Below are 23,677 nucleotides of genomic sequence, written 5' to 3'. Positions count from 1 at the left end.
TAAAAACTACTTTGATATTTTTATTAAAATATAAAAAATGTTCCTCAACTTAACAGGGTTACATTAAAGGGCTGCAAACATAATTCAATGTAGATTATTTATTGCTTGCTCCTGTAACTGCATCTCTGACTGGGCACAGACACTGTCTATTGCTGCCCAAAAGTATTTACTGAATTCATATCACTTTTCACTGCTTGCAAAGTAGGAAAATGGAAAGTTTAATCACATAAAGTCAGGTGTGGTCTGTATGTTAACTTAAGAACAAGAGTCATGTTTGATGATTCATATTCAGGGTGGTGTATCATAAACAACAGATACTCACTGCTCACACTTTTGGAAGCCAGGAAGTCCAAGATCAAAGTTCTGAATAACTTTTGATCATTGTGACTTCTTGTGATGGAAGGGTAATATTTCTAACTGCAGAATCCCAAACACCCATACTAACAGTAGGTGACCAATACAGAACAATCCCTAAGGTATTTTTGTAGATTTTTTTTTTTTTTTGGTCTCATATTTTTTGTTTGGGTATTTTTTTATCTTACTAATTATTTGCTTGCATATTATGTTTTCTGATTTTGTGGTTTTGTAGATTGTGTGTGTGGTATGGGTGTGGGTGTGCATGCACACATGCGCACGCACATGTGCTAGGCTTGGGACCTACTTTAAATGTGACTTATATGCCCAGTGAGTCTTCATTTGAGACAACTAATTTTTTCTTTGCGAGCAATGTCAATTGGAGAAAGAAAGCATCTTGGTTAGAGATGGGAGCCTGTTTCTACTTTACCCTGTCAAGGCTTTCTGTATGTTGGCCCCATGAACTGTGGCATATTGGAAAGAGAAAATACAGACTTGGGTGCACATTTTGCCTTTGATATTAATGTTCTGGCTCTCAGACAGAACTGGTGTAGATTGAACTCAGTCTACTAAGAAGAGAGGTCTAAAATGATCACTGTGAAAACAAGTACCAGTATCTGCAAAGCATCTAGCTGTAGCAAAATACCACCAACACAGCATCTCAGCACATATTCAGCATGCGCTTCCTGTGGACTAGGTCCTGCATAAGTGCTTTACACAGGTGGTCTCATTAAAACCCTGGATGACTTTCCTGTATGAATATGCCCAGTTTCCCCCAAAATAATATTCTGAATCCGTTGTTTATGGGAGTGCACTGGGTTGAATATAATTTGCATGTTTTCTTTATTTCAGATAATATTATTCCTCCACTCAAAAAAGATGTCTATTTCCCATTTGTGTTACATCTACGAAGACTGATGTTTAAGCACTGGGCATAATTTGCCCAAAGTCACAAAGCTGCAGTATCTTGGGTCTCCCAGGCCACCTGAGTCCAAATTAACTGTATTTGATAAATCTTTAATACTTTTATTTTATTACACAGGTATAAAACAAACTACATACTGCTTGAATGCATATTGGCCCTGGGTTTGAATCCCAACACCAAAAAAAAAAAAAAAAGAAGGAAAAAAAGAAAAAGAATAGAAAAACTTTACAGAAAGTATGCATGTATTGAAGCATCATGTTATCCCATGGAATATGTATAGACCCAAGAAGCCATTTTCGCAGTCCAGGTAATGAACATAGCCATTAGCTGTACAGCAGCAGTTCTCAATGTGTGGGTCTCAACCCCCTTGGGAGCTGAATATCAGATATTTCCATCACGATTCATAATAGTTGCAAAATTACAGTTATGAAGTGGCAACAAAAATAATTTAAGGTGGAGGGTCACCACAACATGAGGGACTGTGTTAAAGGCATTAGGAGGGTTGAGAACCATTGCTCTAGAGCCATCCTCTCTCTGTCTTCTGTAATTCTTGTTTTCTCTTTCTCTGAGACACTTCTTTCATGGCCCAGATATCTACTGAAGTGTTTCTTGTTGCTATAGGTCTGATTTCATTTCCTAGAACTTTGTATAAAAGGAATGTATCATTTTACTGAAGGATGTTTCCTTAATTTGTCTAGATTTTTTTAATCCAGCTAAATTATTCCAAAAGTATTCCATGTTGATTCCTTTATATTGTTGAGTAATGTCTTTTGGATATTTTGATATCTATTTATGTGTTGATAAAGGCATTTGAGTATAAACCAGGTCTTAGTTATTTCAAACAAATGTGTTATAAACATTTGTATACAAGTCTTTGTATGACTATATGCTTTCTTATTTCTAGAAAATATAATGTCTGGGTCATATGACAGATGCACGCTGACTTTTAATAGGAAATCCAGAGTGTTTTTCAAAGTCATTTTATCAGTCATGATCCAATCCTCCACATAACAGAACAAATAGGATAAATATGTTGAAAAATTTACTACTACAATTTATTGACTTTCTTGACAGTAAGAGCTGTCATAATAAATTAAAAAAAAAAACTATAGGGCAGGAAAACGGGAAGAACAAGTAGAAACTTAGTTAAAGCTAAGGCCACATGAGCAATTTCCTAAATTGTGTTGTTAAGACCAGGGATTAGATCAGGTGCGTCTATATTATCAACCTTACTTTACCTGATGTTATGGATTGCTGTGTACAACATGCCTTCACAGTAACATGTATATGTATGAGAGAATAACACACGTTATTGTCTTGCCGTAGGATATAAAAAACTGTCATAGTTATACCATTTTATCTTGCAGTGAGCAGTGTGTGATATTGTGACTCGCACAAGAATCTGTCCTGATTTGGGTTGTGGATGACCTGGCTTTTTGCTTTGGACCTTATGACATTTATTTGTACTCCTAGAGAGTTGTGACTTGTTACCTAGGAAGCCAGTCTCATATTTTAAAGATCTTCATCCACAAAATGTTATAAATTTATTTCTCCCTGGTTTTAAATTTGCACTGAAATTTAAAGAATGACTAAAAAGTCATAGAATCAGAATCACTGGCTGTTGTAGAGAACAGCTAGTATGTACATCAATAAAAACATAGGATCCTAACTTACCTGTGATGTCAGCACTATTTTTTCCAGCATAGTTGTTTTTTAACTGGGTCTGATAACGCAGAACATGGACTAGAGTAAAATTTAGGCTGATGGCTCAGTGGCAGGGCACTTGTCACACAAACATGGCAACCTGAGTTTGATCCCCAGAGCCCACATAAGTGTGGAAGAGTGAATGACCCCACGGAGTTCCTGTCTGACCTCATACACATGCTGTTACATGTGATCACATGCATGTCATACACACAATACATTTTTAAACATTAAGAAATAAATTTCTTTGATGATGATTCTACTAGGCTCTGGTCCCAGCATGCACTGTAGGCAGGACAAACTGTAGGTCAAAGGTTTTTGTGGCTGTGCTGGTGTCCCAATCCCTTTACTTGAGGCCTTGCCTGGTTACAGAAGGTGGCTGGTTCTGGCACTGTGTGAATCTCCATCAAAGAGACCAGAAAGACTTCATCCAGAAACTGATGGAGCAGTTACAGATGCAAAGTCCCACAGCCAAATATTAGGTGGAACTTGGGGAGTCCTGTGGAGGAGGTGGGGAAGAATAGGAGGAACCAGAATGGTCAGGGACACACCAGGAGAACATGACCCACAGAATCAACTGACTAGCAATCATGGAAACTTGCAAAGATTAGGGATCCTGTAGGGGCCTGACTAAGGTCCTCTATGTATATGTTATGGCTGAATGGCTTGGTGTTCAGTGGGAGTGGGGTATGTTCCTGACCTATTTGGGTTGCCTCATCCAGCCTTGGTGTGATGCTATGTGCCTGGTCTTATTGTAGCCTGTTATGCTGTGTTTGGTTGATGCCCTTGGGAGGCCTGCTCTTTTCTGAAGGGGGTGGGAAATCTAGGGGAGAGTCTAGAAGAATGGGAGGGAGGGCAAATCGCAATTGGGCTATAATATATGAGAGGCAAATTTTAAATTAAAATTTCAAATGTCGTTTATTTTAATGATGACTTAATTTTTCATAGTCTTTTCTAAAATGGAAAAGTGTGTGAATACAAATTAAACATTGATTTTTTAATGTTAAAAGATTTTTTTGGATTATGAGTATATGTGTGTGAGTTAGTGTACATAAGTGCATTGCATGCTGAAGCCAAAAGAGGGTGATGGATCCTCAGAAGCTAGATTTCATGTGGCTGTGAGCCACCAAAGGAAGCACTAGGGACTGAATTTGAGTCCTCTGCGAGAGAAACAAGTGCTGTTTAACTACTTAGCCATCTTTCCAGGCTCTAAGGAATTTCTCTCTCCTTTTCTCCCTCCTCCCCTCACTCCCATTACTTTACAGCCTGATCCCAGCTGTATCCCTCCTTCCTCTCCTCCCAGTACCACCCTTATGCACCCCTCCCTCATTTTCCTTTATCCTTCTCAGAGAAGGGAAAGCCTCCTCATGGGTACCAAACCACCCTGGCACCTCAAGTTGCGGTAGGACTAAGAGCATCCTCTCCAACTGAGGCCTAACAGGGCAGCCCAGCTAAGGGAAAGGGATCCAGAGTCAGGCAACAGAGTCAGAGACAGCCCCTACTCCCAGTCTTTGGGGACCCATATGTTGACTAAGCTGCAATCTTCTACTGATGCATAGGGGGTCTAGGTCCAGCCCATGCATGCTCTTTGGTTGGTGGTTCAGGTTAGTTTACTCTAGATTTTCTTGTAGTTTCCTTTACCCCTCTGGCTCCCTCCATCCTTTCTCCCAGTCTTCCACAAAATTCCTGGAGCTCAGCCTATTGCTTGGCTGTGAGTCTCTGCATCTGTTTCCATCAGCTGCTTGGTGAAACCTCTCAGAAGACAGTTATGCTAGAGTCCTGTCTGCAAGCATAGCAGAGTATCATTAATAGTGACAAGGGTTGGCTCTCTCCTATGGGGTGGGTCTCAAGTTGGCCAGTCATTGGTTGGCCATTTCTTCAATCTCTGCTCCATCTTTATGCCTACACTTTTTGTAGGCAGAACAAATTTAGGGTTGAAGGTTTTATGAGAGAGTTGGTGTTCCCCTTCCCCCCATTGAAAGTCCCACCTGGCTACAGGAGGTGGCAACTTCAGGGTCCTTAGCCCCTGCTGCTAGCAGTCTCAGCTAGGGTCACCCCCACAGACTCCAGGGGTCTCTCCTGTTCCAGAGATGCACCCACACACACCAATTTCCGTTCTCTCACCCAGTCCGTTCCCCATTGCTGTTATCTTCATACCTGATCCCTACCTTTAATTACCTTCTCTCCCACCTCTCCCACCCAGTTCCCTCCATCCATCTACTTCAGTTGTCTATTTTATTTCCTCTTCTGAGTAAGATTCAAGCATCCTCCCTTGGGCCCTCCTTGTTACTTAGCTTCTTTGGGTCTGTGAACTGTAGTATGCTTCTTCTGTGCTATACGGCTCATATCCATTATAAGTGAGTGTGTGCCATGTGTGTCTTTCTAGGTCTGGGTTACCTCCCTTAAGATGATCTTTTCTAGTTCTATCCATTTGTCTACAAATTGCATGATGTCTTTGCTTTTAATAGCTAAGTAGTATTTCATTGTATAAATGCACCACATTTTCTTTATCCATTCTTCAGTTGAGGGACTTTTAGATTGTTTCCAGTTTCTGGATATTACAAATAAAGCTGCTATAAACATAGTTGAGCAAATGTCCTTGTGGTTTCGGGTATATGCCCAGGAGTGATATAACTGGGTCATGAGGTAACACTATTCCCAATTCTCTGAGAAAGCACCAGATTGATTTCCACAGTGGTTGTACAAGTTTGCACCCCCACCAACAGTGGAGAAGTGTTATCCTTGCTTCACATCCTGGCCAGCATGTGCTGTCACTTGAGTTTTTTATCTTAACCATTCTGACCAGTGTAAGACAGAATCTCAGGCTCATTTTGATTTGCATTCCCCCGATGGCTAAGGATGTTGAACATTTCCTTCAGTGCTTCTCAGCCATTAGAGATTCCTCTGTTGAGATTCAGTACAATTCCCATCAAAATTCCAGCACAATTCTTTACAGACCTTAAAAGAGCAATCCTCAACTTCATAAAGAAAGAAAAATCCCTGCATAGCTAAAAAAACAATCCTGTACAATAAAAGAGCTTCTAAGGTGTACTACAGAGCAATAGTAATAAAACCCACATGGTATTGTCATGGAAACAGACCTGTTGATCAATGGGATTGAATCAAAGACCCAGAAATAAACCCACACAGCTACAGGCATCCGATTTTTGACAAAGCCGCCAAAACTATACAATGGAAAAATGGAAGGATCTCTACAAATGTGCTGGTCTAACTGAATGTCTGCGTGTAGAAGATCTGAGTAGATCAATATTTATCACCCAGCACAGAACTCAAGTCCAAGTGGATCAAAGACCTCAACATAAAACCAGATACACTAAATCTATTAGAAGAGAAAGTGGTGATCAGCCTTGAACTCATTGGCACAAGAGACAACTTCCTGAACAGAACACCAATAGCTCAGGTTCTAAGATCAACAATTAATAAATGGGACCTCATGAAACAGAAAAGCTTCTCTAGGGCAAAGGACACTATCAGTAGGACAAAATGGCAGCCTATAGAATGGGAAAAGATCTTCATCAACTATACATTCCACAGAAGGCTAATATCAATATTGGGTTGGAGTGGAAACCCAGAAAACCCACTTCAGATGCTGAAGCTTAAAATTAAAGCTTTATTTTCTGACCTCAGGGAGGTGGTCAGTTTAGTATCGGAACTTCATCCTTTGAAGGGAAGTTGTATTGCATAGTTAAAGCTGAAAAACTCAATTAGCTCACACAGAGGGGTGGATGGTGGAACACCGTGTTCAGCTCTGACTCAAGTTATTTTGCTAACAACAAGATCTTGCTAACGTTGAAAGTGTGCCTGGTAGTGTTTAGGGTACATCCAAAGTGTAACCAAGTATATAGATAGCAAAGTATGAGTTATAACACCATTGACTCATAGATAACAAGGATACAAACAAAGTGTATCTTAGTATAAGGTCAGCTTGACCCTCAGGCTGGGAATTATCCCAGAGCTGGTGGTCTTTGGGATAGAGTTAGGCTGTTTCTAACAAAATGGAGTCTGACAGCTTTTAACATGATCTCTTCACCAAAAATGTATATAGAGCTCAAGAAATTAAACACCAACAAATGAAATACCCCAATTAAAAGTAGGGTACAGAGATGCGCCACGGCTTCCGTAGTAAGCAGCTCTCCCTGCTGCTTCAGCAGCGCCAACACCTCCCTCAGAAGCTCGCAAGAGCCAGCTGTCCCCTACTCCACAGTAACCATGTGCGACCGGAAGGCAGTGATGAAAAATGCAGACATATCAGAAGAGATGCAACAGGACTTGGTGGAGTGTGCTACTCAGGCGTTGGAGAAGTACAACATTGAGAAGGATGTTGCAGCCCATATCAAGAAGGAGTTTGATAAGAAGTACAGCCCCACCTGGCACTGCATTGTGGGGTGGAACTTGGGTAGTTATATGACACATAAACCAAACACTTCATCTACTTCTATCTGAGTCAGGTAACCATTCTTCTATTCAAATCTGCTTAAACGCATGGACTGTGCCAAACACCCAGTGATCCATCCAAAACCAAGGACTCATTCTAACTTCCAAATACCAGAGACTGAATCTTAAGCCTCATTTGATCTGCTGTTTTGTATAGAGCATCATCCTTTGTACAAGTTTGTGATTATAAAGTAATTAGTAAAACAGCTTACATTTGTATTTATTTTTTAGTCCTTACTTCTGTACCCCATTTTTCCCCTTAGGCCATTCCTTTAAAAATTAAACCTGTTGGAGATATAAGCAAGCAAACAAACAAACAAACCATGGGGTACAGACCTAAAATAAATTTTAAGTAAGAGAAGATTTACTCCCTTTTCTGCCTTGGGATAACTGTTGCACATATTTCCACTAAATGAATAATCCACTAAGTAAGCATATTTCATTGAAAGTAATATTATTAGCCTGACAATAAATATTAGTAAAACATTTATTCAGATAGTTCACTATTACTCAAACTTTGATTTATGGTTGTCAGCCAAACATCAGAATATATCTTAGATAAAATTGGTCACAATTAATATTGGTATTTTCTACCTTCTGCATTGCTGATGTTCCACAGCACAGTACTTTATGAAGAACTAGATGAGAGTCGCTATAGGGACCCAAACATGAATAATGAGAAAATCCAGGCCTGCTGGCATATGTCTATAATATCAAGACTTGAGGAATGGAGGAAGAAGGATTTCTATAAGCGCATTTCAAGCCACTTTCAGATGCAGAGTAGGACTCTGCTTCAAAACCACTAAAAAAAAAAAAAAAAACCAAAATGAAAATGCTATTAGTTCGATTTGACTTGTGTATGCTGTGTGCATTTTGAATTATCACATGATACCCAATTAATGAGTGATTACATGTTTAAAAATAAACATAAATGCAGAGTTCTGGAGTCCCACACCTGCAGCTCAGAGATCATTGTAAAAGAGAGGTCGGAAAGATTGGAAGAGCCAAAGGGTGAGGTACTTTGCTTTAGACTGTGTCTCCTAGAAATGGCAGAAGCTACACTCAGTCTCCCCAGCATGACTGTCTAAACATTAGCTGAACACAACAATGTGTGTGTGTGTGTGTGTGTGTGTGTGTGTGTGCACGCGCGCGCATACACGTGTAATAACAATTACTGAAACAGGAGGCCAGGAATTTCAAAGAGAGCAAGGAGTAGGAAAGGTATACGGGGGGGGGGGGGGGGGATAAAGGGAGGAAAGTAGGAAATGATGTAATTAGTTTTATGCTACCTTGACATAAGTTAAAGTCATCTGAGAGGAGGGAACACTGAGAAAATGTATCTTATAAGATCAGTCTGTAGGCAAGCCTGTGGGGCATTTTCTTAGTTAGTGATTAATGGGGGAAGGCTCAGCCCCTTGTGGATGGTGCCACCCTTTGGATGGTGGTCCTTGGTTCCATAAGTAAGCAGGCTAAGCAAGCCAGTAGGTAGTGCCCCTCCATGGCCTCTGCAATAGTTCCTGCATCTGAGTTCCTGCCCTGTTTGACTTCATTTGATGATGGACAGTGGTATGGATGTGTAAGCCCTTTCCTCCCCATCTTGCTTTGGCCATGGTGTTTCATCACAGCAACAGTAATCCTGACTAAGACAATAGTATAATCTCAAAGGAATAAAAAATAAAATAAAATAAATATAGTCAGGTGTGGTGGCACATGCTTTTAATCTAAGAAAGCTGAGGCAGGAGGAGCTCTGTAAGTTCCATGGCACTCTGGTCTCCATAGCCACTCCAGGCCAGCCAGGGCTAGTTAATGAGACCCTGTGCCACAAAACAAAACAAACAAGTATTAATTTAAAAATACTTGAAAACAATTTTTATAGCATTCAAATGTTAATGCAGAGAAAATAATTATGACATAATTAAGACAGCCAGGCATGGTGGCCCAAACCTTTAATCCCAGCACACGGGAGGCAGAGGCAGGTGGATCTCTGTGAGTTCGAGGCCAGCCTGGTCTACAAAGTGAGTCCAGGACAGCCAAGGCTACACAGAGAAACCTTGTTTTAAAACAAAACAAAGCAAAACAAAAAATAACTAAGACTGTTTTGTGGTTGTACTTCAGTAGGGAAGGGTGCCATCTAATCTATTGTAATGGTTTAAATTAAATATGCAAATTTGAGGGCCTTCATTTCAAAAACATGGCAATGCAGTCAAGAAAAGGGCATTTGAGTTGGGAGAAAAATTACACTTACTGATTGAAGCAAGCCTATATCTCTTGATCATGGTGGATGACCTTTTGGATGTGTTCTTGGATTCAGTTTCAAATAGTTTATTGAGTATCTTTGTATCTATAGTCATAAGGGAAATTTGTCTGCTACGCTTTTTTGAGTCTTTACATGGTTTGGGTGTCAAGGTAACTGTGGCCTCATAAAATGAACTGGGCAGTGTCCCTTCTGTTTCTATTCTGTGGAATAATTTGAGGAGTATTGGTGTTAGCTCTTCTTTGAGATTCTGATAGAAATCCGTGCTAAAACCAAATGGGCTCTAATTATTTTGGGGAATGGAGTGGACTGGAAGATTTTAATGATTGCTTCTATTTTACTAGGGGTTATAGGGTTGTGTTAATTGTTTATTTAATCTTTATTTAACTTTGGTAACTGGTATGTATCAAGAAAATTATCCATTTCTTTTAGATTTTCTATTTGGTGAAGTGCAGGGTTTTATGAATTTATGGATTTACTCGGTCTCTGCTGTTATGTTCCCCTTTCTGATTTTGTTAATTTGGATATTCTGTGGCTTTTACTTAGCTGTGATAAGGGTATTTCTATCTTATTGATTTTTTTAGAGAAACAACTCTTTGTTTAAATGATTTTTGTATTGTTTTCTTTGTTTCTATTTTATTAATTTTAGACCTCAATTAATTATTTCTTGCCATTTACTCCTCTTGGGTGTGGTTACTTTTTTGTTCTAGAGCTTTTAGGTAGGCCATTAAGTTGTTAGTATGAATATCTCTCCTTTTAAAAAGATTTATTTATTTTGTATATATGAGTGCCCTATATGTGTGTACACCTGTGTGCCAGAAGAGGGTATCAGATCCCATTGTAGATGTTTGTGAGCCACCATGTGGTTGCTAGTTATTGAAATCAGGACCTCTGGAAGAGCAAATAGTGCTCTTAACCACTGAGCCATCTCTCCAGCCCCCTTCCCTCACCCTCCCACCTTGCCCTTTCTTAATGTAGGCATTTAATGCCATAAACTTTACTCAACACTGTTTTCATTGTGTTCCATAATTTGGGCATGCTGCGCCTTCATTTTCATTAAATTCTGAAAGTCTGATTTCTTTTTGTTTCCATAAGTTTGTAGGTTTTCTGTTGTTTCTGAAGTCCAGCTTTAGTCTGTGGTATTCAGATAGGATGCAGTGTGTTATTTCAATTTTTTTTTTTTTATCTGACTTGAGAAAGTTCCATGACATGCTGAAAAGAAGATATATCCTTTTGTGTTTTGGTAAAATGCCCTGTAAATATCTGTTTGGTCCATTTGTTTTATAATGTCTTTTACCTCCAGCATTCCTCTGTTTAGGTTTTGTCTGGATGACATGTCCATTGGTGAGAGTGGGGTTTGATAGGTCCCACTATTGGTACCTGAGGGTCAATATGTGATTTAAGCTGTAGCAGTCTTTCTTTTACAAACTTTAGAGACCTTGTGTTTGGGGCATAGATGTTAAGAACTGAAATGCCATCTTGGTGGATGTTTTCCTTTGAAGAATATGTAGTGTGCTTTCCCATCTCCTTTGATTAGTTTTGTTTTGAAGTCTAATATGTAAGATGTTAAAATGGCTATACCAATTTGCTACTTATCTCCATTTCCTTGGACCTTAGGTCCATCTTTTCCAAACCTTTACCCTGAGGTAATGTCTATCCTTGATGTTGAAGTATGTTTTTGCATTCAGCAGAAGCATGAAACCTGTTTCATATCCATTATGTTAGTCTGTGTCTTTTTATTGAGGAATTGAGATAATTTATATAGAAAGATATCAATGGCCAATGAATGTTGATTTCAGTTATTTTGTTGGTGGTGGATGTAGTGGTGGGGGAGTGTGTGTTTCCCTTCTTTTGAATTTTCTGGTTGGAGATTATGTATTTCCTATGTTTTCATGGGCGTAGTTAACCTCCTTAGGTTGGAGTTGTCTTTCTAACATCTTCTGTATGGCTAGAATTGTAGATAGACACTGTCTAAATATGTGTCTATCCTGCAATGTCTTATTTTCTCTATGTATAGTTAATGAAAGTTTTGTTGGTAGTAGTCTGGGCTGGCATCTGTGGTCTCTTAGAGTCTGTAGTACATCTGTCCAGGTCCTTCTGGCTTTTAGTGTCTTCATTGAGAAGTCATGTGCTATTCTAATAGGTCTGCTTTTATATGTTATTTGCTCTTTTTCACTTGAGGCTTTCAGTATTCTTTCCTTGTTCTGTATTTTTAGTGTTTTCATTATTATATGGCAAGGAGACTTCCTTTTCTGTTTAAATCTATTTAGTGCTCTGCAAGCTTCTTGTGTCTTTATAGGCATCTCTCCTTTAACTTTTTTAGGTTAGGAATTTTTTCCTCTATGGAGGACATGGGAGGCAACAGGCAGTGGTCATGGTTCAACCTCTCACTGTCTCACGCAGTATTCCTCTTGCTGCCTCTGTGTCTGGTTTTATAAAAACCTATACATAAAAACACAGACACAGTACTCCTTAACAGGATATCATCTAATATTTCAATACATATACATTCCATAATACTTAAAAATTTATATCTTCAAACGTTTATCATTTCTTCATGATAAAACTTTTCAAAACTCTTTCTCTCCTCTTTTAGAGATGTGTAGTAGATTGTCATCTCCATTCATACACCATGCTTCTTGCCCCTGTCCACATCTTTATTAATATTTCCTCCATTCCACACTCCCTTTCCTTGTCTTCTGTGTCCACTGAGTCCCCTTCACTTTAACCACCACTGCATACAGCTGAAGTGGACTGCTTCCCTTCTAGTACAACAGGGAGGGGAGAAGCCTATACTTATATCCTCTACCAGTCACCGCTTCGAGACTACTGTTTTTCACCAAACGAGGCACCTTGGAAAACTTTAAGGTCCATCACTGGAGATGTGGAGTTGAGCAAACCTGGACAAACAGTGAGAGAATGGACTCCAGAATTGACACTTGGTCTCCATTACCTAGCTACAGAAGTATGGCCAAGTCCCATAGTTAGCTGAGGTCTCTAGACTTAGAGGTGCCTGGAATATCTGACATGAAAAGCACACACACACACACACACACACACACACACATTTGTACTAAACAAAGTGAAACTTAAGCTTCAGATTGCTGAATGGGATGAAGAATGTTGCCAATGATGACAACATGTTCCATTTTCTGATGGAATCATAACAACATAAGAGCCAAATTCCTACCACCAGAAGCATTAGAACAGGAAGTAGAAACATGCGTTTACTGTAGACATTTACATTGTTATGTTGAAACAGAGCACATCGCACAAAAAATAAAAGAAGTGAATTAGCTTTTATTGGTGAAGTATAATATATAAATACGTCTTTCTACACAAAAAATAAAAGAAGTAAATTAGCTTTTATTGGTGAAGTATAATATATAAATACGTCTTTCTAATAAGGACAATGATTTTTTTTCTTTATATAGTCATAAAACATGTTTTTGAACAACCACCAAGCTTTCATAATCTGGCTGGCTTCTGCTTTCTAATTTGGAAGCATCAAGATTACTTAGACTTAGCTTCGTGCCCTTGGTGAGCTAACCATTATTGATAAGGAAGATATGAAGAAAGCAAGTGACAGCAATAATTGGTCTGGATGACATTAAGACATCAAAATTAACTTACTGAAACACAAGGAAGACATTCTCCCTGCTCTGAAGGTGAGGAACCATAAACAGAGAAACAAAAAGGCTTCAGAGGGGAAAATGTCTATTTCAGTTGAGATAAAACATAAATGAAGCCTGACTTTCATTCCATGGGCATAGTTCTTCAAGGATGCTTCTAGTCAGAGAGGACAGCATGTGGAGAAACGTACCACACATAGAAGACCATGAAATAGCATGGCAAGTAGAAGGAAGCCTTTCACCCCTCAAAACAGAGCAGAGTATACTGCCACCAGGTGGCTAGAAAAGTCTTCTTTTTCTCTGAGGCAGAGGTGATAGTTAACTTAGAAAGTTTGGGCTTTTCCACTTATAACTATTTCTAAACTTACCTATATCAACAATACAAAAATCACACATCACATTAAAGGTGTAAGTTGTGCTCTATTTTATTTCTAACACTGATCCTTTCTTTTACTGTTGCATTGGATGGTGGACAATTTCATTTATTTATTGACCCCTTTCCCTTTGAGCCTCTGTTGCTGATATTTAATATCTAGAGTGGATGTGAAATGAGCATCTAATATTCCATGCTCTTTATCTACCAATGCTCTTTATCTCCCAATATCATTGAGATATTCTTATACGGCTTTTGGTCATTTGTTTGAGCTAGTCTCTCACACATCTTCCTTTTCTGATCATAGACTTCAGTTTCCTTTCCTAGGAAACGTGCCATTGTTTGTGCGCTGCTCCCACCTACAGGAAATATGAATAGGTTTATTTGCCTAAATCCTATAGAGACAATTCTTTACTCATGTAAAGATTTTGGAACCTTGCCAGATACTTATTCTCTATACTGGGGGTTGGGTGGGGTGAGAAGGGACAGTACTTTATCCTCTTTCCAATTTTCAGACCAATATGTAAGCTTTATATCTCAGCTTATGTTTTACCAGGCTTATCATTTCTGTCTTCAGAGTCCATGGTGACTAGATATAGTTTCTAGATAGGTCATTTTTACTATGGTGAGAATAAGGATTAAATTATTTTTAGTCTATTTCTCTTTACTTTATTCCTATAATCTTTTGAAATCTAAATGTTTCTTGTGCTCTTGGCTAAAATATAGTGTAAATCCAGATTCCCCCATCTGATACTGAAGAAATTTAAAACAACCTTAAAAGGGGGGGGAAAATGACTAGGGGATGCTTTACTGACAGATTAAGGCTTTTAAAATTCAGAAGTCAATAATTGACTTTGCTTTCCTTCTCTATTTCATCCCTGACCCAGTTGTCCTTGAGTAGAACATTGTTCAGTTTCCATGCTTTTTGTTAATTCTATTGTTGTTGATGCTCAGCTTTAGGCCGTGGTGGTCTGATAAGATCAGGAGATTATTTGAATTTTTTTGTATCTATTGAAGCTTGTTTGATGACCAATTATATGCTCTATTTTGGGGAAGTTTCTGTGTGGTGCAGAGAAGGAGGTATATTCTTTTCTATTTAGGTAAAAAGTTCTGTGAATGTCTGTTAGGTCCATTTGATTCACGATCTCTGTTAGCTCGATTATTTCTCTATTTAATTTCTGCCTTGAGGATCTGTCCATTGGTGATAGTGGGGTTGTTGAGGTCTCCCACCATTATTGTGTTGGGAACAGTGAGTGATTTAAACTTTAAAAGTATTTCTTTTACAAATGCAGGTGCCCCTTTCTCCACATCCTTGCCAGCATGTGCTGTCACTTGAACTTTTTATCTTAGCCATTCTGAAGGATATAAGATGGAATCTCAGAGTCATTTTGATTTGCATTTCCCTGATGACTAAGAATATTGAACATTTCTTTAAATGGTCCTTGGCTGTTCAGTGGTCCTCTGTTGAGAAGTCTCTTTTTACCCCATTTTTAATTGGGTTATTTGGTTTGTTGGTGTCTAATTTCTTGAGTTCTTTATTTATTTCAGATATTAGCCCTCTGTCTTTTCAACATGGTACTTGAAGCTCTATCTTGAGCAATAAGACAACTAAAGGAGATCTTTTCCCAGTTTGTAGGCTGTCGTTTTGTCCTATTGAGTGTCCTTTGCCTTACAGAAGCCTTTCAGTTTCATGAGGTCCCATTTATTAATTGTTAATCTTAGAGCCTGAGCTATTGGTGTTTGGTTCAGGAAGTTGTCTCCTGTGCCAATGAGTTCAAGGCTCTTCCCCATTTTCTCTTCTATTAGATTTAGTGTGTCCAGTTTTATGTTGAGGTCTTTGATCCAATTGAACTTGAGTTTTGTGCAGGATGATAAATATGGATCTGTTTGCATTCTTCTACATGTAGACATCCAGTTAGACCAGCACCATTTGTTGAAGATGCTTTCTTTTTTCCAATGTATGGATTTGGCTTCTTTATCAAAAACCATGTTTATAGGTGTGTGAGTTTATTTCTGAGTCTTTGATTTGATGCCATTAATCAACCAGTCTGTTTCTATGCCAATACCATGTGATTTTTTACTACTATTGTTCTGTACTACACATTGAAATCAAGGATGATGATATCTCCAGAAGTTGTTTTATTGTACAGAACTGTTTTAGCTATGCTTGTTTTTTTTATATGAAGTTGATAATTGCTCTTTCAAAGTCTATAAAGAATTGTGTTGGAATTTTGATGGGAATTGCATTGAATCTGTAGATTGCTTTTTGTAGGATGGCCATTTTTACTATGTTGATCCTACCAATCCGTGAGCATGGAACATCTTTCCATATTCTGATATCTCCTTCCATTTCTTTCTTCAGAGATTTGAAGTTCTTGTCATACAGGTCTTTCACTTGCTTGGTTAGAATTATACCAAGATACTTTATATTATTCGTGGTTATTTAAAGGGTGTTATTTCTCTAATTTCTTTCTCAGCCTGTTTTTTGTTTGTATAAAAGAGGGCTACTGGGTTTTTTTAGTTAATTTTTTATCCAGCCACTTTGCTGAAGGTGTTTAATAGCTGTAGGAGTTCTCTGGTAGAATGTTTAAAGTCACTTATGTATACTATCATATCATCTGCGATTAGCGATACTTTGACTTCTTCCTTTGTGATGTGGATCCCCTTGATGTCCTTTAGTTGTCTTATTGCTCGAGATAGAGCATCAAGTACTATATTGAAGAGATATGGAGAGAGTGGGCAGCTTTGTCTTGTCTCTGATTTTAGTGGAATTGCTTTGAGTTTCTCTCTATTTAATGTGATGTTGGCTATAAGCTTGCTGCAAATTGCCTTTATTATGTTTAGTTATGTCACTATGTCCCTTGTATCCCTGATCTCTCCAAGACTGTTAACATGAAGGTGTGTTGGATTTTGTCAAAGGCTCCTTCAGCATCTAATGAGATAATCATGTGGGGTTTTTTTCTTTTAGTTTGTTTATATGGTGGATTACATGTATGATTTTTGTAAGTTGAACCTTGCCTGGGATGAATCCTATTTGGTCATGGTAAATGAGATTTTTTATGTGTTCTTGGATCCAGTTTGTGAGTATTTTGTTGAGTAATTTTGTGTCAATGTTCGTAAGGGAAATTCTCTTTCTTTGTTGGGTCTTTGTGTGGTTTTGGTATCAGGGTGACTGTGGCTTCATAGAATGAGTTTGGCAGTGTTCCTTCTGCTTCTGTTTTGTGAGATAATTTGAGGACAACTGGTTTTAGCTCTTCTTTGAAGGTCTGGTTGAATTCTGAGCTGAAACCACCTGGCCCTGGGCTTTTTTTGCTTGGGAGGTTTATTAATGATGCTTCTATTTCCTTTTGGGGTTACAGGTATATTTATATGTTTACCTGATCTTAACTTAACATTAGTAAGTGGTATCTATCTAGAAATTCATATAATACACTTTGAGCAGATTCAAAATACATTAAAATATGCTGACCCCTCTCAGATGTTTTCTCATACATTAAGAAGAATGGCATTACCACAAAAGAGGTCACATTATTACAACACACACTGTGGCATGCCCTGCTTCTGAGAAGTGATTTCCAGACTCCAGCTAAACAGTTGTCTTTGTTATAGTTTATTCTGAAGAGGGTAAGGCTAGGTGCACCATACTTTATTACAACCAGGAGACAGCCTCTTAGGTAAGTCAGGAAAGCAAGTGGGAAATGGTTTTGTTCTACGCTCCTCATAATCCTCCCATCAGTTCATATTTGGGAAGGACAGACATTCAACCAAGACTGGCATTAAATAAAGTTAGATATGTGCGGTATATTGATTTGAGGCCAATCTGAGCTTCATAAGGAGCTCCTGTTTCAAACACCTACAATTTAAGCCTTTGTTTATATGATCATAAGGAGGTCAGAGTGCCATGTCAGAGACTCTGCCCTACTGTCCTCCCATCTCTTGTTTCCCTCTGAAGAAGGAAAAAGCAGGATCTGGCTCTGTAGCCAAAGGGTACCTGATGGCAGGGAAGAAGATAGGGTACTTTCCCAGAGTCTTCCTAGGACTTCAGGCCTCACATTTAACACTATAGGGTAGCCTCAGCCCCCAGTCAGTCTTGGACTCACTGGCCTAAGTAGATGCTGGACCTTGGAGGTTGTGGTGGTGAGAGTGGGGTGTTGGCCTTCTCCCTTCCACTTGTCTCCCTGACCCAGTCCTCAGGATCTGCAGAGGGAGAGGGGGAGTGAGGACAATGGACCAGCAGCCAATCACATCAGGACAGCCTGAGGCATCCATACCTGACAAAAACCAATTGTCTCTGGACAGACAGCTCAATTGGCCTTTGATGCACCCCTACCTATCTTGCTGTGCCCAGCAACTGCAGAAAATGGGAGAGGAGAGCCACCCAGGCTCCTAGCCCCCACTAAAGAATGGAGCTGTGCTTACATATTTTCTATGACTACATAGTCCAGTCTGTCCTCAAGCTGGCAATATTTGGCCTTAGTCTCCTGCATATAGAATTACAGGCATATGCCACCACAGTTTCTAGGTTCATTCTTTGGTGGAAAGAACACATTTGCTGGTAGCTCCTAGAGCCCAAGATCATCATGGTTACATACCCACGAGGACACTAGTGTGTTCCTAACACTTATATCTTGTTAGGAGGGAGGAAAGAGTAGTGGGGGGGGGGGCGGAGTGGAATATAAAAGAACCTATATTCAAGGTTCACTAGCCTCAACTTAGCTGGAGAGATAGAAATCTAAAATTGGAGAGGAACTCATTTTCCATGTTTCCCTTGCCTTGCCTCAAAGAATGATGGTCCTTCTCCCCACTACTGGGCTGACCTGTAGACTTTTATTTCACCACTATAGCTCCAACGTGGATTTGTAATAGAGACCATGTGCTGTCAAAGGACAAGTCAGCCACACAAGAAAGGGCCTGGAGCTATGAGATTTTTGTTGTGTTTGTTTGTTTGTTTAGTTGGTACCACCAGTCTAGGAGAGATAATTAAATCTCCTGTGCTTCTGAGATGGTCTCTAGAAAAGTACTTAGCTTTGGAAAAACAAAGTTCCAGAATGAAAGCCTCAACAGAGGACTAAGAAACAGGACCTTGGGACAAAGAAGAAAAGGATAGCAATTAACGGTTCTGTGGACCTGGCTACTGTACAGGAGGGTTCCAAAGATAGATTGATAATTTTTTTTTCCATGAGAAAAAGTCTGTCTTGTCAGGCCACAAAAGGGCTAAAAAATGGAAGGATTCTTGCAAAAAGATTCAGCAGAGGCCTCTGTGGTCAGCCTTTGCCGTTAGGATGCCCAAGAGGGAGAAGAAGTAAGAGAGAGCAGAACCTCTCACTGTGCTGATAACACTGATGCTTTACCCACTGATTTCAGTGCAATCTTGACCTGATCCCACCTGCTCAAAAAAGGTAAGATCAGGACACTCTAGTCAGAGCTTGTTGGGGATTTTATAACCACGCTGTCAAATTTTCTAATCTTTGGGGCTAGAGGCTTAGCACTTAATAGAACTTGTTTTTTTCAAGGGACCTAGGTTCAATTCCTAACACCTGCTTTGCTTCTCACAACTGTCAGTAACTCTAGTTGCAGGGGATCTGATCCCCTAACCTCCATGGCTACCAGGCATGCATGTGGTGCACAGACATACATCCTAGCAAAACACTCCTACACAGAAAATAAATCTTTAAAAACAAAAAAAAAAACAAAAAAAAAAAAACAAACAAAAAAACAACCTTCTCAGATCTTTTGGAAACCGAGAAATAAGCTACTGTGGTGTTGAGCTAAACCCATGGGCATGTTGGGGAAATGACTTTAACTAGATTTGGCACTGACTCAGATTGTACAATGGAATGATGTAATTTTTGAGTAAGTCTTCTGGGGCCAATGCATGTTCAAGTGCTGCTAAATGAACTAATGCTGGTCAATGAATTGCAGGAAGAGATGTGTTAAACATGTGTAACACTTCTCTTGTTTCTAAGGGATGTTCCAAATGGGGGTCATTCACAGTTCTAATAACAATAGAAGGATAAGTGCAGCACTGAGATCCAATTAGCTCCCCCAGCCCAGCCACACAGTCAAAATTCTCAATTGTCTTTTTTCTCCCTTACAGAGTCACGGACTACATAACAAATTGACAGCCACAGTGAAGGAAAGGTTAGATTTTGAACAGAGACGAAGGAGAAGCTGGGAAGACTAGATCATAGATCAGCTTCTAGTCTAAACAAAGAGCAGAAGTCCTTTTAAGAGCAAGGGGAGAAAAAAGGGGTAGGCAATGAGGGAGAAGGTTAGACTTCCTCACAGAAGGTGTCTTTTATATCTCAAGTCCATTTTGTCTGGTTCAGTTCAGGACCTGGCTTTGTAGCAGTAAGCAGCTAGCACCCCAAATGTCTCTTTGGCTGGCTAGGTAATGTCTTGTAAGAACCAGAACAATGGTTAGCAGGAGGACTTGTCGCTCAGGGTTTGAGACGGTGTTTTTCTAGAGACTTTAGAGACAAACATACTTAAGAAAATGATTTTGCAGACTTACAGTCATCCTCAAGAAGCCATTCTTAAATGTTCCAAGTGTCAGTGACTGACAAGTGGTGACAATGCCATGTGGCCAGCAGAGTATGTCTTCTGGGGTGCTGGGCACAGCAGTTGTCATACATGACCACATAATACACCCCATTTAGGTTGTCACGAGAAGCTAATAAGACTATTAGAATCTAACAAAGCAATAATCAGTATTGTGATCCTTGGGCATTACTACCATGAAATAGGTCAGAAATGAAACTGCCAACAAAGTGGTTGCTGCCCAGAAAAGTGATTGATACTAAGCAGAAGTGATATATCAAGAAATAAAGAAAGTTGAGGGTTACAAAGTCTTGGCTATGTAAAAATTTAGTTGGTTATATTCTAGATGAGTACATCTTAAATGTGGGGTCTATGCTGGTACCTTGGACTTTGGGGACTTTAGTGTGGTAAGGTCCTAGAGGATGTCTAAGCCTGCTTCACAGGTAGATCAGCTAAATTCAAAGCCAAAGGGTCCTAAGTCATTGCTGCTGTGGTGCTCCAAGAAAGCTATGCATTATAACTGTGTGTGGAACAGGAACCTCTGTGGTCAGTTGTGTTCTTCCCATGGTTTTTACCCTAGAGTGAACCCTGCTACACCTTTAATGATTCATGGGCAGGAGTGGAGAGGCTGACAGTATAGTGCTTAGAAGTAAGATGCCTAAACAGTGACACAGCCTCCTTCACGAAGACAAAATACTACTGCAGAAAATTACACAAGAGCCACAACCCCTGTTTAAGACCCACATGAACACCCAGTCCAAAGGATTCTTTAAGGATGAGCATCAAGGGCAATACGGGATAATCAAATCAGCACTACACAGAAGCATACATCTGGAAAAGTTCCCACTCAGTTATAGCCTTGCACAATTGTGATTTAGAACTGAGCCCCAAAATCAAGATGTAGTGATCTCAGAACACAAAGCCTAAAATTCTGGCAATTATGTCTAGACAAACAGCACATAGCTATGTGATAAAGGGAGGTCTGAGGCACATATTCAAAGGCACCAGACCTGGCCAGTTATGGAAAATGGGGTACCTATTGACAGCCTACCCGTGTGTGTGTGTGTGTGTGTGTGTGTGTGTGTGTGTGTGTGTGTGTGTTACTGAAGATTGAACTGAGGGCCTCATAGATGCTAAGCAAATGCTTTACCACTAAGCCACACCCCCAGCCTCCCCCTCCCTGCCTCTTGAAGATAGTACTGGCTTTTACAGATCATTTTTTGTACATCACTGCCATATCTCTATCTGCTTAGCAAATGTATTGGAGAGTATCTGATGAATCTTAGATTATGTTACATGTTCGGATTGTTCTGAACATATTAGACATTAATTAGCACTGCCTTTACAGCAAAAGCTGTTCAATAGAAAACAGGTCCACAGATATGGCTTATTCTTTTAATACTGTGTATCACCCTAAGTAAAACTGAAAGATAGGGTAGCCACTTATGTGTGTGTATGTACACACACACACACACACACACACACACACACACACAAGTGCAATGCACTCCAAGGCCAGAAGAGAATATTAGATTCTCTGGAGCTGGAGTTAAAGGGAGCTGTGAGCCACCTGACATGGATGCTGGGAACTGAGCTCTGGTACTTTATAAGAACAGCAAAACGTCTTAACCACTGACCCATCTCTCCAGCTCCTAGGTAGGCCCTTAAAGGAGAAAATCAATCCTTGAGGATGGCCATGACATATCTATCAGTGGACATACACTTAATAAAGCAGTTGGAGTTGTGATGCAATAAGGTACATGCATTTAAACTGAACGTTTAAGTATGAGTTTTGGCAGAGTAAAAAGATCCAGACTACTTTTAAGAGAATGAATTCTAGATTTTTCCCTGTCGTATCTACCCTTATGGAAAATGGGCATTGGAATTTGCAAATATCAGACTCAGTTATGTACAAGTAGGTGATTCTTCTAATTTGTAAAAATATTTTATTAATGCACTGTCTTCATTAGGGTTTTATTGCTGTAAACAGACACCATGGCCACAGCAACTCTTACAAAAGAAACCGTTTACTTCCCGTTACAGAGGTTCAGTTCATCATCACGGCTGGAAGCGTGGCATCCTGCAGACAGACATGGTGCTAGAGAAGGAACTAAGAGCTCTACATCTTGATCCTCAATCAGCAGAAATGAATGCCACACTTGGCCTCCCATGAACATATCTAAGACCTCAAAGCCCACTCCCACAGTGACACAGTTCCTTCAACAAGGCCACACCCCCTCCAATAAGGCCACACCTCCTAACAGTGCCACTCCTTATGGGCCAAGTATTCAAGCACATGAGTCTATGGGAGCTAATCCTATTCAAACCACCACAAACATTCATATTAACATTATACACATATTAATGTGGGTTCTATGTGGTATTTTAACACATTTGCATAATGTGCTTTTATCAAATTTTGTGTTTATCAACCGTCTGCCTACCCTCTAGTAAGGACCATTCCATAGTAGGATACTTGCCTTCCTGTTTCTGGTTCATTTAATAAAACTTAATGTTCTCCAGTTCCATTTTGCTCCAAATGTTAGTATTTCATTCTCTTATGGCTCATATATCTATGCCTATCTGATCACATTTTCTTTACTCATTTATCCAAACACCTAGATCTATGCCATTATTTTAGCTATTGTGAATAAACATACAGGTATCACTTTATAGCATCACTGTTATAAATAATAAAAACAATGTAGATAAAGTCTTAAATATTTATTCGAGTGTATTATTCTTATATAAATGGAAGAATAAGCTTAATATTTTTAGACCAACATGACTGTTAAGTTTTATATAATATCAACTCCATACAAGAACTGGGATATTTTCCTAAAGCTTATGGCATAGTTAAAATTTCTTCCCAAATCAAACTATATACACACATACCATCTGTGTGTGTGTAAATACACTTTAATGTTTTTATTGATTCTTTGAGAATTTCACACAATATGTTTTGATCACATTCTGTTCCTTCCCTGAGATCTTACCTTATGTATTAGTAGGGTTCTCTCAAGGAACAGAACTGATAGAATGGATCTATCTGTATATTTATAGGAAGGGGGTTTATTCAAGTGACTTACAGGCAGCTAGTCCAACAATGGCTGCATACTGATGAAAAGTCCAAGAATCCACCAGTTGCTCAGTTCAATAAGCTGGAAATCTCAGCTGGTCTTCAGTATATACTGGAATCCTGAAGAAGTGGGTTCTAATTCCAGTGAAGGAATGGATTTGCCATGTAGAGTGAGGGCAAGCAGACAAACAGCAAAAAGCCTCCTTCTTCCATGTCCTTTATAAAGGCTGTCACCAGAAGGTATAGCCTAGATTAAAAGTGGATCTTTATACCTCAAAAGATCTCAATGAAAGGTGGGTTTTCCTACTTTAAGTGATTTAATTAAGAAAAATCCCTCACAGGCATACAGAGCCAGTTGAGT

At 39.3% G+C, this 23,677-nt stretch overlaps 1 pseudogene; it reads left to right on the top strand.

Moving 5' to 3' along the window:
* The first annotated feature begins 7,213 nt into the window (after positions 1–7,213).
* Positions 7,214–7,482, top strand: LOC127184792 (dynein light chain 1, cytoplasmic-like; annotated as a pseudogene).
* The last annotated feature ends 16,195 nt before the right edge of the window (positions 7,483–23,677 follow it).

This window comes from Acomys russatus, chromosome X (assembly GCF_903995435.1).
Source record: "Acomys russatus chromosome X, mAcoRus1.1, whole genome shotgun sequence".
Taxonomy (NCBI): Eukaryota; Metazoa; Chordata; class Mammalia; order Rodentia; family Muridae; genus Acomys; species Acomys russatus.
Note: the sequence above shows the minus strand (reverse complement) of the source record. Positions and strands in the feature narration are given on the sequence as shown.